The 12,383-nt window shown below is 42.6% G+C and overlaps 1 protein-coding gene and 1 long non-coding RNA gene across 5 annotated transcripts in view; one reads left to right on the top strand and one right to left on the bottom strand.

Moving 5' to 3' along the window:
- Nucleotides 1–2,300: 2,300 nt before the first annotated feature.
- On the bottom strand, nt 2,301–7,072 carry LOC141078048 (uncharacterized). Its single transcript, XR_012227641.1, has 2 exons — nt 6,682–7,072; nt 2,301–5,296 (listed from the first exon to the last, which is right to left on the bottom strand). It is a non-coding gene; the product is annotated as an uncharacterized lncRNA (long non-coding RNA).
- Nucleotides 7,073–9,883: 2,811 nt separating this feature from the next.
- Nucleotides 9,884–12,383, top strand: part of LOC141078059 (cornifelin homolog) — a 35,248-nt gene continuing 32,748 nt past the window's right edge. For 2 of the 4 annotated variants that reach the window (XM_073564867.1, XM_073564865.1), the window contains exons 1-2: nt 9,884–9,981; nt 10,158–10,292. The gene's annotated coding sequence lies outside the window, so the exon portion shown is untranslated. The other 2 variants (XM_073564866.1, XM_073564868.1) reach the window with 2 other exon arrangements.

Below are 12,383 nucleotides of genomic sequence, written 5' to 3' on the forward strand. Positions count from 1 at the left end.
CAATCTTCTATATTCAGTTGCATAATCCCTTCAAGCTGGAAAGTCTTGGTGCAGAGTGGTTGCAAGGGACCGATGCTGATAAGACAAGTTCGGCTCTGTTCACACGTTGCGTTTTTGCTGCTTTTTTTCTGCAGCCAAAACCTGATCTCTTGGCAGTAAAAAAGCTGCAGACAAAGAGCAGGATTTTCTGGCTTTTTTGCTGGTTTTCTTGCCGCATTTTTCAGGATACTAAAATTCAACTTTGCTTTCACCGTACAAGCATGAGCAATACAAAGTGCTCGGCCATCAATACAAGACCTATGGGAACACATGAAACATTTTTGGGCACAAGGGCAAATTGATCAATTATTTAGTAGAAAAAGATTTTTATATTTGAAAAAATAGCGACTATTCTGAACAAAAAAGTTCATATGAGTTAATAAAAAATGTAGAATTGCAAATGTAAAAACAGCCAGGGGGAGTCAAATTGGTCTGGAATAGTTTACCTAACACATAGGCAGTGCATTAAGTGGGTCAGCCATTGTTCACTTTCACACATTGGTCAGGCATTGAGTTGGTAGGGCGCTGTTTACTTTCACACATTGGTCGGGCTTTGAGTAGGTCAGGCATTATTCAATTTCACACACTGGTCAGCCACTGCTTACTTTTACACATTGATAGGGCTGCATTTACTTTAACGTGTTGGTTGGGCATTGTTTACTTTTACACATATATAGTGTATTGTGTATTTTCACCCATTGATATGGCATGGCTTAGTTTCACATACACACATTGTTCGGGCATTGAGTAGGTCAATCATTGTTCACTTTCACACATTGGTTGGGCATTGCTCACTTCCACTCATTGGTCGGGCATTGTTCACTTTCACACATTGGTCAGGCATTGTTCACTTCCAGTCATTGGTCAGCCACTGCTTACTTTTACACATTGATAGGGCTGCATTTACTTTAACATGTTGGTTGGGCATTGTTTACTTTTACACATTTATAGGGTATTGTGTATTTTCACCCACTGATATGGCAAGACTTACTTTCATATACACCCATTGATAGGGCATTGAGTTGGTTGGGCATTGTTCACTTTCACACATTGATATGGCATTGTTTACTTTTAGACACTGGTTGAGTATTTTCTACTTTCACACTTTGGTCGGTGATTGAGTTGGTAGGGCATTCTTTACTTTCACACATTGGTCGGGCAGTGAGCTGGTCGGGCACTGTTTACTTTTACACATTGGTCAGGCAGTGAGTTGGTCAGGCACTGTTTACTTATAGACATTGGTCAGGCAGTGAGTTGATAGGGCACTGTTTACTTTTACACATTGGTTGGGCAGTGAGTTGGTCGGGCACTGATTATTTTCACACATTGGTCGGGGATTGAGTGAGACGGGCATTGTTTACTTTCACACATTGGTTGGGCAGTGAGTTGGTCAGGCACTGTTTACTTTCACACATATCACAAATTTGATTAAACTTTACTAATACCATCATCCAGGCCCAGGTGAGAACACCAAATCATTTTGCTTTAAGCTTGGGAAAATCACAAAAAGAAATGTTTAGCATCATGCCGTACCTGTGTTTTTCACTAAAAATGCTGCAAAAACCGATAGCAATGTTTTTCTGCTTTTTTTGCACCTACTCATTGCTTACTATGGATGAAAAACGCTGAAAGAATTGACTGCTGCAGTTTTCCAATTCAGTCAAGAAAAAAAACAAGTGTGTTTCTGAAATCTGAGAACTTTTGCTGAAATTGTAAAAAGCAGCTTTTAATTCGCAGTAAAAAATGCAACGTGTGAACATAGCCTTAGACTGGTAAAGGCACAACATTGACACTTATAGATCATAACAATTGCCAAAACAGGTAAGGCGCGGGCAACGAAACGGGACAATGCAACTTCTCCCACAGCCATTAGATCTAAAAGGCTCAGGAAGACGCACCTTCCTGCCATGGGGGCCGCCGGCCCGTACTCGCGGTGTGCACAATGGTCTAGGACTAGGTGTTCACGGATGTGGGGTGAGGACCCCGATGACCTCATACAGCATCCCCTCTCCAGCCGTTTGTCACCCATAAGAGGCAGCAGCTGCTTTGTGTGATGGTGGTCCCAGGAATGTGACGGAGAAGCGCGGCTCGTGCAGACGAGACCTCAACCTCGGGGGCTTCTGACATCACCTGACAGCCAGACCGCACAATGTCTCCTGGTTTAGACACAAACATGACCATCATGAATGTGAATAATACCGCGCACACTGTGACCCGCTGCAGAATAACCGCGTGAACAGGAGAAGAACCTGGAGTGTAAATGGTTAAAAATGTATATTTTATTGATTACAAAATGGTTTTGATCAAGTAGAAAAATAATAAAAATGTGACAGATGGGTCACAACTTCTGATAAAGAGCATAAACATATGGCAGACTATACAGGGAGTGGGGGTCTCCCAAAGGGGGCACATGGCATCCACCTTTACATCAAGCACAAGGAGAGACCACCTTACCCATTATTGGGGTCAGCTAGGTTTGTTACCAGAGAAGCAATGAAGTCGCCAACACACGTTTCGCTCTTCAAGTCATCAGCCTTCTCAAGGGGAGTTTGGTAACAGTAGCACCTGCCAGGACCTTTAAAGGGGTACTCCCATCTCTACGATCCTGTCCCAATATGTAGCAGGTATAATAATAATAATATTAGAAAATAACTGTAATCAGAAATGTAATACAGTTTTTCTCATTTGCTATGTCTTTATCCTCATGTGTCGGCATTGCAGGACCATAGGTATCCATGGTTACAACGTTACAACCGCTGATATAGTGACATCATGGATACCTAAGGTTCTGCAATGCCTGCACATGAGGAAAGAGACACTGTAAATCAGAAAAACTATGCTACATATCTGGGGTGTGTGGGTCAAATGAAGTATAATGCTGGTGTCATGTAGGACGTGTCCTCCAGAACAGGAGACTGAAAAAAATGCTGACGGTGCACTTGTGACATTCAGGTTTTCTCTCCACCATGGTGAAAGTGAAGATTTTACTCATCCGACTTTTAGTGTGGTTGTCATTCACATTTCACTCAACGTCAACTGGAGCCCAGAAAACCAGTATATACTGTAAGTCCACATTTGGGGGTAAAGGACATTAATATGGCCACCTTGAGCTGTGGATCCTAAAAAATTGTCCTATACTGTTCTTAAAGTATGAGATAATCCAGCATCACGAGGTGGCCATGTCTTCATGACTTCCACAGACCTCAGCGTCCACCAGAATTCACTGATCTCTGCAGGTCCCTGTACTCATCAGACATCTCCTCCTCCCTCCTTACTCCAGACCTATCAGTCCTTCTCCCCTTAGACTTCTCTGTCCCCCCCTAGGTCCCACTACTGTAGGATCTCACTGTGAAAGATTTCGTTTCCATCAGGAGCTTTAAATGTTATCTACATCCTGAAACAACAAAGCTCATAAAGAGTCGAAGTGACCTCAGGAAAAAAAAGCTTATGATAAGCTTCTATAAAGGAACTCATTTCTGTATAGTCCATTTCCCTTAACTGCCCTCTTCTAGGCCCCTCTATCTGGAAACTTCTCAGTCCTCTCCTCCATGTCTCTCGGTAATCCTTGGCTCCCTCGAGATCCCAATGTCCCCATCAGCCTTCTCGGTTCTCTTTAGACACCACTGTGACCTTCTGACCAGTCTTCCTTCAGACTCCCCAATCTCTGTACCCATTTCCTTCAGACTCCCCAATCTCTGTACCCATTTCCTTCAGACTCCCCAATCTCTGTTCCCGTTTCCTTCAGACTCCCCAATCTCTGTTCCCGTTTCCTTCAGACTCCCCAATCTCTGTACCCATTTCCTTCAGACTCCCCAATCTCTGTTCCCGTTTCCTTCAGACTCCCCTATCCCCTCCAGACCACTACCTCTCCCATCTAGACTTTGCTTCTCTGTACCTAGTTGAAGTTGGTATACATGCAGCATAGAAACACATGTTCACTTTGGCCATAAAGCATTGGAAAAACCCACAAGAAGCACAATAAACAAAAACCCTGCTATAACTAAATAAGTAAAAAGCAAGTGCGTTTAAATAACACAGGTTTCTTAGTAATATGATATTTGATCAAAAAAAGCATGAAAGCCGTCCCACCGTCGCCAAGGTGACCCTGATCAAGTCGGTCCTACAATGTCTAATATTAAAACCAACGTAAAACCAACTTCAACTGAGCTCCATTTTTGTGTGTTTTTTCTTTGGCTGCCCTTATTCACACACTGAGGTCAACTTTGACACATGGTAAGGTTTTAATGCTAGACAGTGTAGGACCTTCTCGATCCGGGTCACCTTGGCGATGGTGAGATGGCTTTCATGCTTTTATTTAAACGCACTTGCTTTTTACTTATTTAGTTATAGCAGGGTTTTTGTTTATTTTGCTTCCTGTAGGTTTTTTCAATGCTTCTCTGGACCTATTTCCTTCAGACTCCTTTGCTTCCTCCAGATGACTTTGTAACCTGTTGTCCTCGCCACACCTTTGTCCTCCTCCAGAAATCTGCGTCACCATTCTGTTCCCTCTGTCCCTCCAAACCAATCCAACCTCTTTATTTCTCACAATCTTCTCTGTACCTCTAAGTCTTGTATATTTTCTCCAGCCCCAACCCTTGTCCTCCAGACACTTGTGTTCCTCCTTCAAATCAATCTTCCTCCTGATGCCTCTGCATCCCTTTAATTTGGCCCTCCTGCCAAGCAGACCTCCATCTCCTTCTGAGGCCCCAGCTTACCAGACTCCTCTGCCATGCTTCTTAGTTCTCCGCCTCACCTCATTCTTCCCCTGTGTCCCTTTCTTAGAGGTTTGCCTCAAGAATAATATAGATTATTATGTATTTCATTGATACGGTTCTTTACATATAGTGAAACGATGAGATTTGCTCCTCTTCTTCCTTCGGTCTGTGGTGGTCCGGCTTAGGAGACCTGATTGCGTAGAGAGAAGCGGGCATGCTTTCCCAATCCTGGAAGGATTAGCTCCAGCCTTGCAGTATGAAGGTGCTCAGAGCCATCGTCCTGTTCTACATGTTCAATATGATTTCCTCCTATGTCTCTGCTGTTTTCTTTACGTGTCTGCAGATCATATTTTGCACAAAACAGTCCCGCAGGCAAAATGAGTCATTTCTGGGACAGGACATACGATACTCTGTGCTTGTACCTGGAAACAGGAGAACAATCTGAGCAAACATGATGGATGCAAATCCCAGTCTCCTCCTTCAGTCAATAATATGTTTGGAGCCACAACGATGTTACTTGACATCACAGACTCCTGTGCAGACTGGAAAGAAAGGAGATGGATGGAAAAATCACCACAGATAAAAGCAACAGTACTAATCTCACCCACACATCACCATGTAATTATTACCTAAATAGTAATAGTGAACAGAGACAACGAGAACATATAGGAGTAGGAAACTACAGAGAAGATATAGGAGTAGGTGGACAAGATGGAGCTGGAGACTAAACAGAAGATGAGGGAGGAGGTGGACAAGGTGGAGCAGGAGACTAGACAAGAGAGAAGGTGAAGGAGGAGTTTGAGTGGGAGAAAAGAGAGAAGATGATTGAGGAGGTGGCGCTAGAAACTAGACAGAAGATGAAGTAAGAGGTGGAGCAGGAAACTAGAGAGAAGATGGAGGAATAGGTGAAGCAGGAGACAAGACAGAAGATGAAGGAGAAGATAGAGGAAATGGACAAGGTGGAGCAGAAGACTAGAGAAAAGATGAAGGAGGAGATGGACGAGATAGAGCAGGAGCCTAGAGAGAAGATGAAGAATGGCTAGAAGTGAGAGACTAGAGATAAGAATGACTAGGAGGAGGTGGGGAAGATGAAGGAGTTGGCGGAGGACACTAGAAAGAAGATGAAGGAGGTGGAGCAGGAGAATAAAAGATGAAGGAGGTGGAGAAGAAACTGAAGGTTAAAGAAATTGTTGAGAAGAAGGATGAGAAAAAAAGAACAAAGAAGTCTGGTGAAATTGATGAGGTGAGATGCTAGAAGAGGAGGAGCATTGGAAAAATGAGATGAAGGACAGAGAAGAAAAAAACAGGAGGAATGAAGAGAAGAAGGAAAATGATGAAAACGTGGGAGGAGGACTGGCATGAAGAGATTAGTAGAATCAGGGGAAGAAGGAAGAGTAAAAGAAGGGAATGAAGAGAAGTTGATGGAAGAAGAAAAGAAGAAATTTGTAGAGAATCATAAGAAGGACAAGAATGAATAAAAAATTAAGGAAGCGGAGAATACAGAGATTATGGAGGAAGTGAAGGAGAGGGACGATGAAGGATGAGAATGTGGAGGAGAAATGTGGAATAGAAGGAGAATGGAGTGAAGATGGAGGCAGAGAAGAAGGAGAATCTGAGGAAGAAAAATAAGAAGATGATGGAGAAAGGGGGCAGAAGATAGAGAAGCGGGGGAATAAGGAGAAGATGTAGAATGGGGAGAAAATGAAGGAGAAAGTGAAGATGTAGAAGAAAATAAAGGACATAGACAAGAAGAGGATGATGACAATGATGAAGGAAGCAGGGAATAAGGAGGATGAGAAGGAGAAAACAGAGAAAAAAATAGCATGATGAGAAGATGGAGAAGGAAATAAGGAGCATAAGAAAAAATCAAATGGAGTTTGGTTTCAGTAAACTCTCGTCTCCCCGGCATAAACTCAGTTCTACTCACCCTCCAAGGGTCCAGTGGTGAGTCTCCGCTGCGTCTCTCGGTGTCTGTAAGGGTATGTTCCCACGGTCAGTAACCAGCAGTGCTTTGGACGCAGCACATGTCCGATCCATCCAAAGTGCTGCCGGCTTTTGAACACAGGTGATTCCGCATGTGTTCATTGAACGGTACAGAATCACCGTGCCCTATACATTGCACTGGTGATATTTATCTTGCCACTCTTCTTCATCTCCTCCTTTGTCTCTCCCCTCTTCCTCATCTCCTCCTTCCTCTCCCCCACTCATTCTCATCTCGTCCTTCCTCTCCCCCACTTTTCATCATCTCCTCCTTCCTCAATCCCATTCTTCATCATCTCCTCCTTCCTCTCCCCCACTCATTCTCATCTCGTCCTTCCTCTCCCCCACTCTTTGTCATCTCCTCCTTCCTTTCAACCCTCTTTTTATCTCCCTCCTGTTGTGAGCTCTCTTGATCCGACTTTTGAGGCAAGGCTCCCTCTGGTGGATACTACTGGTAGTGGTGCTGGTCAACATGATGTTAACCCAACAGCTGCAGAAGATAATTGGAGGAGTGCTGGTAGTGACTGGGACTACATAAGCGAGCAGACTTCTCTCAGTGACTGCCTGTGATACTCCTTTCTTTGCTTACTGAGGATTTCTGTCTCCTGCCTGATCCTGCATTTTTTCAGCTAAGTGTCATTTGCTAAACTCTTTGCATCTGATTTTGTCTTGCTGTCAGTGGACAGCTTGCTCCCCCTGGGGCTGCTGGCTCCTGCCCTGTATTTTTGTATCTTGTGTTTGTTTGCTCAGTCCCTTGCTGTATTAGCCTGTTGCTGGCTGCCAGTTCTCACCTGAGTGCTGATTTAGTGGGGACGAGGTTGTTCAAACCTCAGTATTTTTGTACATCAGTCGTGTTGGAATTATTAGGGTTTTTTTGGCGTGATTGCAGACAGTGCCTTTTGTTTCCTGTCCTATCTAGTCAGTGTGGGCCCCATCATTTGCTCAGTCTATTTTCTATCTGTGTTTGTACTTCATCTTGTCTCACCGACAATATATGTTTGGGGCTCTCTATTCCTTTGGGGATCTGCTCCGGGGCAGTTTAGATTTCACCTTTCTGTCTTTAGGCTTAGTTAGTCCTCCGGCTGTGACGAGGTGTCTAGGGCAACGTAGGAACGCTCCACGGCTACTGCTAGTTGTGTTGTTAAGATCAAGGGTCTGCAATCCGTTGAGCGACCAACCTCTCTGGTGTTCTGGTGGCATAACCTATTGCGCTCTCCTCCTCAGTGACCAATTCATAACACCCTCCCCTCTGGCCCCTTTTCATTTCCTCCTTCATCTCTCCCCTCTTCCTCATCTCCTCCTTCCTCTCCCCCACTCTTCCTCTTCTTCTCCTTCCTCTCCCCCACTCTTCCTCATCTTCTTCATCTCCTCCTTCTCCCCCACTCTTGATCATCTCCACCTTTCTCTCCCCCACTCGCCTCCTTCTTCCTCTTCTCCTCCCTCCTCTCCCCTCACTATTCTACATCTGCTGCTCTCTCACCCCTCTTTTTATTTCCCTCCCTCTCTCACCCCTCTTCTTCATCTCCTCCCTTGTTTCTCTCCTCTTCCTCATCTCCTCAGATGACAAAGAGTGGGGGAGAGGAAGGAGATGACGAAGAGTGGGGGAGAAGAAAAGAGATGATGAAGAGTGGGGGAGAGGAAGGAGGAGATGATGAAGAGTAGGGAAGAGGAAGGAGGAGATGAGAAAGAGTGGGGGAGAGGAAGGAGGAGATGAGAGAGTGGGGGAGAGGAAGGAGGAGATGAGAGAGTGGGGGAGAGGAAGGAGGAAATGATCAAGAGTGGGGGTGAGGAAGGAGGAGATGATGAAGAGTAGGGGAGATAAAGGAGACGATGAAGAGTGGGGGAGAGGGAGGAGGACATGAGGAAGAGGAGAGAGACAAGGGAGGAGATGAAGAAGAGGGGTGAGAGGGGGAGTGAAATAAAAAGAGGGGTGAGAGGAAGGAGGAAATGATGAAGAGTGGGGGAGAGGAAGGAGGAGATGATGAAGAGTGAGAGAGAGGGAGTAGATGATGAAGAGTGGAGGAGAGGAAGGACGAGGTGAGAGAGTGGGGGAGAGGAAGGAGGAGATGATGAATAGTGGGGGAGAGGAAGGAGGAGTTGATGAAGAGTGGGTGAGAGGAAGGAGGAGATGATGAAGAGTGGGGGAGAGGAAGGAGGAAGTGATGAAGAGTGGGGGAGAGGGAGGAGGAGATGATGAAGAGTAGGGGAGAGGAAGGAGGCGATGAAGAGTGGGGGAGAGGAAGGAAGAGATGAAGAGTGTAGGAGAGGAAGGAGGCGATGATGAAGGGTGGGGGAGAGGAAGGAGGAGATGAGGAAGAGGACAGAGACAAAGGAGGAGATGAAAAAGAGGGGTGAGGGGGAGGTAAGTAAAAAGAGGGGTGAGAGGATGGAGGAAATGATGAAGAGTGGAAGAGAGGAAGGAGGATATGATGAAGAGTGGCGGAGAGGGAGGAGGAGATGATGAAGAGTAGGGGAGAGGAAGGAGACGATGAAGAGTGGGGGAGAGGAAGGAGGAGGTGATGAAGAGTGGGGGAGAGGAAGGAAGAGATGATGAAGAGTGGGAAAGAGGAAGGAGATGACAAAGAGTGGGAGAGAGATAGGAGGAGATGAGGAAGAGGGGAGAGACAAGGGAGGAGATGAAGACGAGTGGCAAGAGGGGAGGGAGATAAAAAGAGGGGTGAGAGGAAGAAGGAGATGATGAAAAGTGGGGGAAAGAAAGGAGGAGATGAGGAAGAGAGGAGAGTTGAGGAAGGAGATGAAGAAGAATGGGGGAAGAAGAAGGAGAAGATGTATGTAGTAGAGGGGGAGGAGATGATTGAGTGGGGGACAGGAAGGAACAAAAGAAGAGAAGTGATACTAGGGAGGAGATGAAAAAGAACGGTGAGGGGGAAGAGATGAAGAAGAGTGGGGGAGAGGAGGAGGAAGTGAAGGAAAGAGGGAAAATGAGGGAGGAGAGGAAGAAGAGAGGAGAGGAAGGAGACGATAAAGAGGTGGACACTAAGAACAGGTGGTGAAGAGAGAGAGGAGATGAAGAAGAGGGAGAGGGAGTGGAATGAGGAGATGAAGACCTAGTAGATAAAAGTCTACAATACAGAAATGTTGTTATTGTGCCAAAGAATTGAGTGGGAAGGGGGAGATCTGGAGGACAAAACCTTCTCGGGGGAGAATATGGCTGAAGAGACGGGGTCTTCTATATTACTATTGTCTTGCCCACCATCCAGAGCTGAGATACATTGTGTGAGCCCAGGTGATGAGCTGTTATGGGGGTGCATGTGGTGGGCACACTGCTATGCAGGATCACATATGGGAGCAGATGGGAGACCCTGTAATGTGGGGGTTTGGGGGTCTCCACAGTAATATTAGGGCTGTGATATGGGAGCTCGGCGTTGATTTGTAGTTTTTGGCATTGAGATTTGTGTACAGGAAAAGACACATCAGCCGAGGGGAGGGATGAGCCCCAGGAAATTAGGAGGGGAGACGAGAAATGAAAGTGAGAGCGGACACGTGCCGGAGACAGAGGCCTTCATCAACCAGAGAGGAGACCGCCAGACAGCAAAGGTAAGAGACCCACTACAGGTGACCGGAGTATGTCACCAGAGGAAGAGGTCCATCGGTGACTCCTGAAGATTACGGTATATATCACACTCCTGTACATTATATATTACACTCCTATACATTATATAATACACTCCTGTACATTATATATCACACTCCTGTATATTATATATTACACTCCTGTACATTATATAATACACTCCTGTACATTATATATCACACTCCTGTACATTATATATTACACTCCTGTACATTATATATCACACTCCTGTACATTATATATTACACTCCTATACATTATATAATACACTCCTGTACATTATATATCACACTCCTGTACATTATATATTACACTCCTGTACATTATATAATACACTCCTGTACATTATATATCACACTCCTGTATATTATATATCACACTCCTGTACATTATATAATACACTCCTCTATATTATATATTACACTCCTGTACATTATATATCACACTCCTGTACATTATATAATACACTCCTGTATATTATATATTACACTCCTGTATATTATATATCACACTCCTGTACATTATATAATACACTCCTATACATTATATAATACACTCCTGTACATTATATAATACACTCCTGTACATTATATATCACACTCCTGTATATTATATATCACACTCCTGTACATTATATAATACACTCCTGTACATTATATATCACACTCCTGTATATTATATATCACACTCCTGTACATTATATATTACACTCCTGTACATTATATATCACACTCCTGTATATTATATATCACACTCCTGTATATTATATATTACACTCCTGTACATTATATAATACACTCCTGTACATTATATAATACACTCCTGTACATTATATATTACACTCCTGTACATTATATAATACACTCCTGTACATTATATATCACACTCCTGTACATTATATAATACACTCCTGTACATTATATAATACACTCCTGTACATTATATAATACACTCCTGTACATTATATATCACACTCCTGTACATTATATATTACACTCCTGTACATTATATAATACACTCCTGTACATTATATATTACACTCCTGTACATTATATAATACACTCCTGTACATTATATATCACACTCCTGTACATTATATATCACACTCCTGTACATTATATATTACACTCCTGTACATTATATATCACACTCCTGTATATTATATATTACACTCCTGTATAATATATATTACACTCCTGTACATTATATAATACACTCCTGTACATTATATATTACACTCCTGTACATTATATAATACACTCCTGTACATTATATATTACACTCCTGTATATTATATATTACACTCCTGTATATTATATAATACACTCCTGTACATTATATATTACACTCCTGTATATTATATATTACACTCCTGTATATTATATAATACACTCCTGTACATTATATAATACACTCCTGTACATTAGATATTACACTCCTGTATATTATATATTACACTTCTGTACATTATATATTACACTCCTGTATATTATATATTACACTCCTGTATATTATATAATACACTCCTGTACATTATATATTACACTCCTGTACATTATATATTACACTCCTGTACATTATATAATACACTCCTGTACATTATATATTACACTCCTGTATATTATATATTACACTCCTGTATATTATATAATACACTCCTGTACATTATATATTACACTCCTGTATATTATATATTACACTCCTGTATATTATATAATACACTCCTGTACATTATATAATACACTCCTGTACATTAGATATTACACTCCTGTATATTATATATTACACTTCTGTACATTATATATTACACTCCTGTATATTATATATTACACTCCTGTATATTATATAATACACTCCTGTACATTATATATTACACTCCTGTACATTATATATTACACTCCTGTATATTATATAATACACTCCTGTACATTATATAATACACTCCTGTACATTAGATATTACACTCCTGTATATTATATATTACACTTCTGTACATTATATATTACACTCCTGTATATTATATATTACACTCCTGTATATTATATAATACACTC

This window comes from Dendrobates tinctorius, unplaced genomic scaffold (genome assembly GCF_039654945.1).
Source record: "Dendrobates tinctorius isolate UK_male_01 unplaced genomic scaffold, ASM3965494v1 ptg000495l, whole genome shotgun sequence".
Lineage (NCBI taxonomy): Eukaryota > Metazoa > Chordata > Amphibia > Anura > Dendrobatidae > Dendrobates > Dendrobates tinctorius.